The sequence below is a fragment of the Symphalangus syndactylus genome, chromosome 16 (assembly GCF_028878055.3).
Source record: "Symphalangus syndactylus isolate Jambi chromosome 16, NHGRI_mSymSyn1-v2.1_pri, whole genome shotgun sequence".
NCBI classification, from domain to species: Eukaryota; Metazoa; Chordata; class Mammalia; order Primates; family Hylobatidae; genus Symphalangus; species Symphalangus syndactylus.
Window position 1 is genome coordinate 54,608,949 of NC_072438.2, and position 7,615 is coordinate 54,616,563.

The 7,615-nt window shown below is 44.4% G+C and overlaps 1 protein-coding gene across 1 annotated transcript in view; it reads right to left on the minus strand.

Annotated features, from left to right (window-relative positions):
• Positions 1-7,550, minus strand: part of CNGA1 (cyclic nucleotide gated channel subunit alpha 1) — an 87,755-nt gene extending 80,205 nt beyond the window's left edge. Inside the window, exon 1 of the mRNA XM_055246738.2 lies at positions 7,368-7,550. The gene's annotated coding sequence lies outside the window, so the exon portion shown is untranslated. The remainder of the gene's footprint in view (positions 1-7,367) is intronic.
• Between the last annotated feature and the right edge of the window lie 65 nt (positions 7,551-7,615).

The window sequence follows — 7,615 nt, forward strand, 5'->3', positions numbered from 1 at the left end:
GGCTGCTCTGAGTGCAGGGCTGCCAAGCCTACGCCCACCCAGAACTCCAACTGGCCTGCAAGCGCCCTGCGCAGCCCCAGTTCCGGCTCATGCCTCTCCCTCCACACTTCCCTGCAAGCTGAGGGAGCCGGCTCTGGCCTTGGCCAGCCCAGAAAGGGGCTCCCACAGTGCACCAGTGGGCTGAAGGGCTCCCCAAGTGCCGCCAAGGTGAGAGCCCAGGCAGAGGAGGCGCCGAGTGTGAGCGAGGGCTGTGAGCAGCACGCTGTCACCTCTCAATGCCAACTACATGGGAGGCTGAGGCAGGAGAATTGCTTAAACCCAAGAGACAGAGGTTGCATTGAGCCAAGATCATGCCATTGCACTCCAGCCTGGGTGACAGGAGAGAAACTCCATCTCAAAAAAAAAAAAAAGGAAAAGCATTCGACTAGTCTTTCCTTTTTTTTAAGAAGGTATTTGATTTAAGTGCTTCTATTTTAATTTTGCCAATTAATTAGAGCTCCTTTATATATTTTCAGTAGTGAAACATTGTGTACTCAACACATAAATACATAGACATATTAGGCATGCCGATAGAAGCACATCTTATAGATTCATAAAGACCTTCTTTTTCTATCTTAGACTTTCAGATTTTTGATAACCTGTTTCACGACACTAGGCAGTTGTCAGCTAAATAGTCATAAATTTAGATATTAAATGAAACAACGCAGGTGAAAATCAAATAGCAAAATTTACATCATAAGGTGTATAGAGAAAAAGTCTGATGGTGCTAGAGGGAGACTGATGATGGATGCCAAATCAAACATAAAATTATATAAATCTATCATAGGATTGTATAAGGAGACCAATTTTATTTAGACAGGGACTATTTACTTTTTAACTGGATCTCTAAGCTCTGGGCAGAGCCCACACTGAATCCTGGGTCTTCAAAAAGAGAATTATTTTAAGGTTAGACCACATGATGCTTTACAGTGCACTTTTAAAACAAAGACATTTCTAAGTGTCTACACTATACTCTTCCTTAAAAACCCCAGAGTAGCCTGGGTTGTGTTACCAGGGGTCCTTGCTCACAGAGCTCCCAAGATGGTGGCGGGCCGCTAGCAAGATGGTGGCGGGCTGCTTCCAAGATGGTGGCAAGCCTCGTGTTCTCTGACCTGGGGTTCTTGGCCTCACGGATTCCAAGGAATGGAATCTGGGGCCATGCGGTGAGTGTTATAGCTCTATTAGAAGCTGTGGGTCATGGAAGAGAACCGTGGAACCCAGTGACTAATGTTCAGCTCGATTAGGATGAACCCAGGCACTTAGCCGTGCAGGAACAGTGGCAAGCCTTTAGCCCGATCGAGAGTGGCAATAGGTGCCTCGCTGGATCAGGAGCCCAGCAGACACCTTGCTGGATCTGGAGGGATGGAAGTCAGCGGTGCGTCTGCGACGGTGGCAAACGACAGTGGTGGGCAGTGGTGGATGGCAAGCGAAAGCTCAGCTCGAGCCGTAACAAACACGGACCAGAAGAGTGCAGTTGCAAGATTTAATAGAGTGAAATAGAGTGAAAACAGAGCTCCCATACAAAGGGAGGGGACCCAAAGGGGGTTGCCGTTGCTGGCTCAAATGCCTGGGTTTATATCCCAATCATTGTCCCTCCCGCTGTGCTCTCAGGGAACAGATGATTGGCTATTTCTTTACCTCCTGTTTTTGCCTAATTAGCATTTTAGTGAGCTCTCCTTACTATCTGATTGGTTGGGTGTGAGCTGAGTTGCAAGTCCCATATTTAAAGGTAAAAGTGGTCACCTTCCCAGCTAGGCTTAGGGATTCCTTAGTCGGCCTAGGAAATCCAGCTAGTCCTGTCTCTCAGTTGCAATAGATATTAATGAAGAACACAGAATTCAGTCAACTAAGAAGAAAAAAAAAATTACTAAAAAAAAAAAAAAAAAAAAGACAAGGTCCTGGGAGAGAAAAAAAAACAAAACAAAACATGAAAGCCTTTTAAATACACACATGCACACACATGCATACATAAACCCACACACATCTTGGATGTTAGCTTTTAATTAAGCTGACTTTTAACCATTGAGTTCCTTTTTTAAAAAAATCTTTTAAAATCTCATTACTGTTGTCAGTGAAAAGAGTTGAACTCTAAAATATTTGAAGAGCTTTATTCTGAGCCAAATATGAGTGATCATGGCGCATGACACAGCCCTCAGGAGGTCCCGAGAACATGTGCCCAAGGTAGTCAGGGCGAGGCTTGGTTTTACACATTTTAGAGAGGCACGAGACATCAATTAAATACATTTAAGAAATACATTGATTTGGTCCAGAAAGGTGGGACAATTCAAAACCAGGTGGGTGTGGGGGGGCTTCCAGGCTGTAGGCGAATTTAAACATTTTCTGGGTGACAATTGCTTGAGTTTGCCTAAAGACATGGGATTCATAGAACGGGAATGTTCGGATTAAGATAAAGATTGTGGAGACCAAAGTTCTTTTGAAGTCTTAATAGTGGCAGCCCTTAGAGACAATAGATGAAAAATGTTTCCTATTCAGATCTTAGTTAATCACTTTAGGATTGGGAGGATCTGGAAGAAAAAGATCTAGCTATGTTAACAGATTCTTTAAAGATGCAAATTCTCCCCTACAAAGAACAGCTTTGCAGGGCCATTTCAAGATATGGCAAAGAAACATGTCTTAGGGTAAAATAATTTTGCTTTTCTTCCTTGTCTCATAATGTTACGCCAGAGTCAGGTTGGAAAATAAGTCATGATATATAGGCTTAAATAAAACCCTTCTGGCCGGGCGCGGTGGCTCACGCTTGTAATCCCAGCACTTTGGGAGGCCAAGGTGGGCGGATCACAAGGTAAGGAGATCGAGACCACGGTGAAACCCGTCTCTACTAAAAATACAAAAAAATTAGCCGGGCGTGGTGGCGGGCGCCTGTAGTCCCAGCTACTCGTGAGGCTGAGGCAGGAGAATGGCGTGAACCCGGGAGGCGGAGCTTGCAGTGAGCCGAGATTGCACCACTGCACTCCAGCCTGGGCGACAGAGCAAGACTCCGTCTCAAAAATAAAAATAAAAATAAATAAATAAATAAATAAATAAAAAATAAAACCCTTCTGATGAGAATTTATGATTTGTAGGGCATGACTCCCCAGACACCTTAGATAGGAATTTGGGCAAGATAAAAAAATCAGTTTAGTCCTCACTATATTTCAACTAGGACAAATTGCTGCTATTTCAGAAGTACCAAGTATCAAACCAGAAAGGGCTTGATTTAGGAACCAAACCCAGGGCTGTTTTGGTAGGAAAAAAAAAAAGGCACAACCTTAGCTATCAGGTGGGACCTTAGCAGTGTGGGAGGACAGCCATTGCTTTCAGTTTAGCCTAATAAAAAGGGTGGCATTATGTAAATAAAGCCCCTTTAGTAGTCAAAATCAAAAATCCTTCCTTTTTTTCCTTTTGCTGGCCATTTTCCTCCCCATCACACCATCTTTTTTTTTTTTTTTTTTTTTTTTTTTTTTTTTAGAATTTAGCCACTTCTCAGGCCTTCTTCCCCATAATTTGGAACTTTCCTTTGGATTTGATAAAGTTGGATAGAGTTGATCAAACCCAATGGGAAAAAGACCAAAACAACAATAAAAAACAGACAAACAACAAAAAACAGTTAGGCAAAACAAACAATGGCACAATTTATATGATAACTGAGTGCTCTAATGGTAAGGAGAAATTAAGACCAGTTGGTCGTTAATCTTAACTTTAACCAAGACAAACCCCAATTCAGTTACTTACCTAGGGACGAGTCTCAGGCTATAGACTGCTCTCTACCATTCAAGAAGCAGGAAAAACAAAACAAAACAAAACACTCCTCTTCCCTGTTGGAAGTGAGCCAAACTCCACAAAGGAGTCACCTGCCTTCCAACGTCATGGAAACAGGAAATTTGTCTTTCTTGATGGAAGCAAGTAAAACTCCAAAAAAGAGGAGTTGTACAGCACAATAAACTTTAGATCTTGACCAAATTTGGGGAAATCAGGGATTCTCTGGAGGGGGTGCTCTCAGACCTCAGCAAATTGTCCTATTGGTTTGAGCTGTAAAATTAGCTCATGCTGCTACCAAGCACTGATAGGAGGTTTGCCAAAGGTCAGGGGCATCTCCGCTCAGAATCCCTCTGTGGTTACCAAAATGTGAACCCCCAAAATTTGAGACAGGTCTCAGTTAATTTACAGTTTATTTTGCCAAGGTTGAGGACACAACCCCCATGACACAGCCTCAGGAGGTCCTGACGACATGTGCCCAAGGTGGTCAGAGCACAGTTGGGTTTTATATATTCTAGGGACACATGAGACATCAATCAACATATGCAAGATGAACATTGGTTCTGTCTGGAAAGACGGGACAACTCAAAGCAAAGGCAGGAATACTGGAACCAGGGACGGGGCTTTCCAGGTCATAAGTAGATAAGAGACAAATGGTTGCTTTATTTTGAGTTTCTGACTAGCCTCTCCAAAGAAGGCAATCAGATATGTCAGTGAGCAGAGGTGTGAGTTTGAGTAGAATGGGAGGCAGGTTGGCCCTAAGCAGTTCCAAGCTTCACTTTTCCCTTTAGCTTAGTGATTTGGGGGCTCCAATATTGATTTTCTTTCACAACCCAATAACCCAGGAATAATCAAGGGAAGATGGAGGGTGAATTAGCTCAGCTTACTGTTAAAATTTTCTCAGTGATATAACTTTTGCAAAGGTGGTTTCCCAGCTACCACCCCTCTTGCCTAGTCATCTTATTCCTTGCCTCAGAAACCACAGACCTCCCTACAATGCAGCAACTCAGGGGTTAACCTTAACACACCAGGAACCCTCCCAGACCTCCCCAAGCTCGAAAGACCTGTGGCCTTGTCCCTTGAGGCCCTAAGGCTCTACTAATCATTATTTATTTTGACCATCACCCCTGGGTCTAAGTGTCCTAGCACAAAGACCAATAAAACAGAAGTTGGCGTTTTAGAGGGTCTCATTTATTATCGCATTCTAATTTTTGAGTCAGAAGAGTAATTTTCCTAGAATCAAAGAATGGGCTAGTTGGAGATTTTTTTAATGCTCTTCTTTTAGTTAAACAAACAACATGATTTTGTGGGGGAATAAATATCCCCCAACTTTCTGTCATTAAAGACGGTGTGTGGTACTATAATGGTATTCCCCAAAGTCATCTAGAAATTATCGGTGAAGGAAAATACACATTATAAATTTCTGCTAGGCAACATTTAAACTGGAAAAACTGTGGTCTTAAATATTTTTTTTTTTTCTGAATGTTTTTCTCTTTATTTTCAGAATTGAAAAGCAAGAACTACAACAAAATGCCTCTTACCTAAAATAGACCTTAATATGCAACTGGAATTCAATAAAGATACATTTTTTAAAGTCTGTTTTGTTTTTTAATGTCCAATTACCAAATGGGTTAAGAGCACATACTTGAAGCCCGACTTTCTTGGTTAGCATCTTGGTTCCACACTTACTGGTTATGTGTGCATAGGCCAGTTACTCAATCCTTGTGTGCCTCCATTTTCTCAGCTGTAAAGTGGGGGTAATAGTATCTACCTTACAGGATTTTCATGAAGATTTATAAAGCAAATATTTACAAAGAGTTTAGAATAGTGCTTGCCACATAGCAAATGCTATCCAAGTGTTTGTTAAATAAAAAATAAGCACCTCAGATCACGTTTACCATCATTACTAATTTTTGATAAAGACAAAATTTTAAGTTGGAAATCCAAAGAAAACGTTTAAATATAAGTCTAAGTTTTGGGCCGGGCGCGGTGGCTCACGCCTGTAATCCCAGCACTTTGGGAGGCCGAGGCGGGTGGATCACAAGGTCAGGATATCGAGACCATGCTGGCTAACACGGTGAAACCCCGTCTCTACTAAAAAAAAAATACAAAAAATTAGCCGGGCGTGGTGGCGGGCGCCTGTAGTCCCAGCTACTCGGAGAGGCTGAGGCAGGAGAATGGCGTGAACCCGGGAGGCGGAGCTTGCATTGATCCGAGATCGCGCCACTGCACTCCAGCCTGGGCGACAGAGCGAGACTCCGTCTCAAAAAAAAAAGCCAAATCAAACCAAACCAAACAAACAAACAAACAAAAGAAGTCTAAGTTTTAAGGCTTGTTATGGAAAATTGGCATAAATCTCCCTCGCTTTCAACTTTCACCTATTCCACTCTCCATGGTGTTCCTTCTCTGCAAAGTCATCCACATGTATTATAAAAGTGGGTGCCTTGGATTGGTATGTTGACTAATTTGTTCTTAGCTCTTCTCTCATCCGCCTAAGAACAAGAAAAACAAGATTGAGGCCTCTGCTATAAAACTCTTAGGTAATAAAATTAATAGCACTGTTCATGCCTACCTAGAACAAAGGCTACCTGAATACATGAGAATATTTTCCTCAGTGTTAAAATGCCAGAGCACAAAGGCACCCCAGTTCTCCCTGGTAAGGGTTTGAGCCCGAATTGTTCACCGCCCCACCCCTCACCTTTTTTTTCTTGAGACAGGGTCTCACTCTGTTGCCCAGACTGGAGAGCAGTGGTTGGATCATGTCTCACCGCAGCTTCCACCTCCTGGGCTCAAGTCATCCGTCCTCCCACCTCAGCCTCCTGAGTAGCTGGGACTACAGGAGTACACCACCACACCTGGCTAATTTTTGTAGAGACAGGGTTTCACCATGATGCCCAGGCTAGTCTCGAACTTCTGGACTCAAGAGAGCCACTCGCCTCAGCCTCCCAAAGTGCTGTGATTACAGGCGTGAGCCACCCGGCAGCCCTGCCCACTCCTTGTTTTGTAAATACCTGCTATCAGGTCTTCCAACCTTGGTTTGGTCACTTAACCTCACTCTTTGCCTCTAATCCCTCATCTGTAAACTGAGCGTTAATAGACTGCTGTGAGATTTAATTAATACATAATGTGCCTGCATATGTATGGTATAACAAGGATATCATAAACATTAGTTATTAATAATTTGTGGGAATAGGTCTTTCCAGTTTTGGCATTGCTTTTCCCTTAAAGGTTTATTTCAAATATCCCTATGACCCAGAAAATGGGGCAGGGTAGGGGGAGTTGCCTGCTGGAGACAGAACGGGGAGTGGATGGATATAGCGGGCGTGGACGGACAGCGACAGAAGCTGATAACAGCACAGAAGGGCAAAGTCTGCTCTGCAGCCCCCAAAATAAACTCGAGCCTGGCAATCGGCGCAGAACCCCAGCGGTCAGCAGCTTCGGAGCAAAGCAACTAACATCTGAAGGCTTCCAAAAGCAGCAGGGCTCTCTCTAGCCGGGGAGACTTTTCGACCAGAGAGGAGCCAGAAGGGGGCCTCAGCGCAGCCTCCACTCCACTCAATTCCCGGAGTTACCTTGGCGGGCTCCACTCTCCGAGAGACGCCGTTGCTCTCTGAGGCGTGTCTGTGTTTCTCTAGTTCGCGGCTCCAGCAGCCGCGCCAATGGGCAGCTACTACACCTGCCAGATACACGAGTTATCACCGGCCGCCCCCAGGCCTGCGGGGGCCCTGAGTATTTGCAAGAAGCCCCGGGCCGCGGGGCGCGGCTGGCGCTGAGGCCCCGCCTGGCCATGCCCATTGGCGGAGGCTGCCCCGGGGGCGGG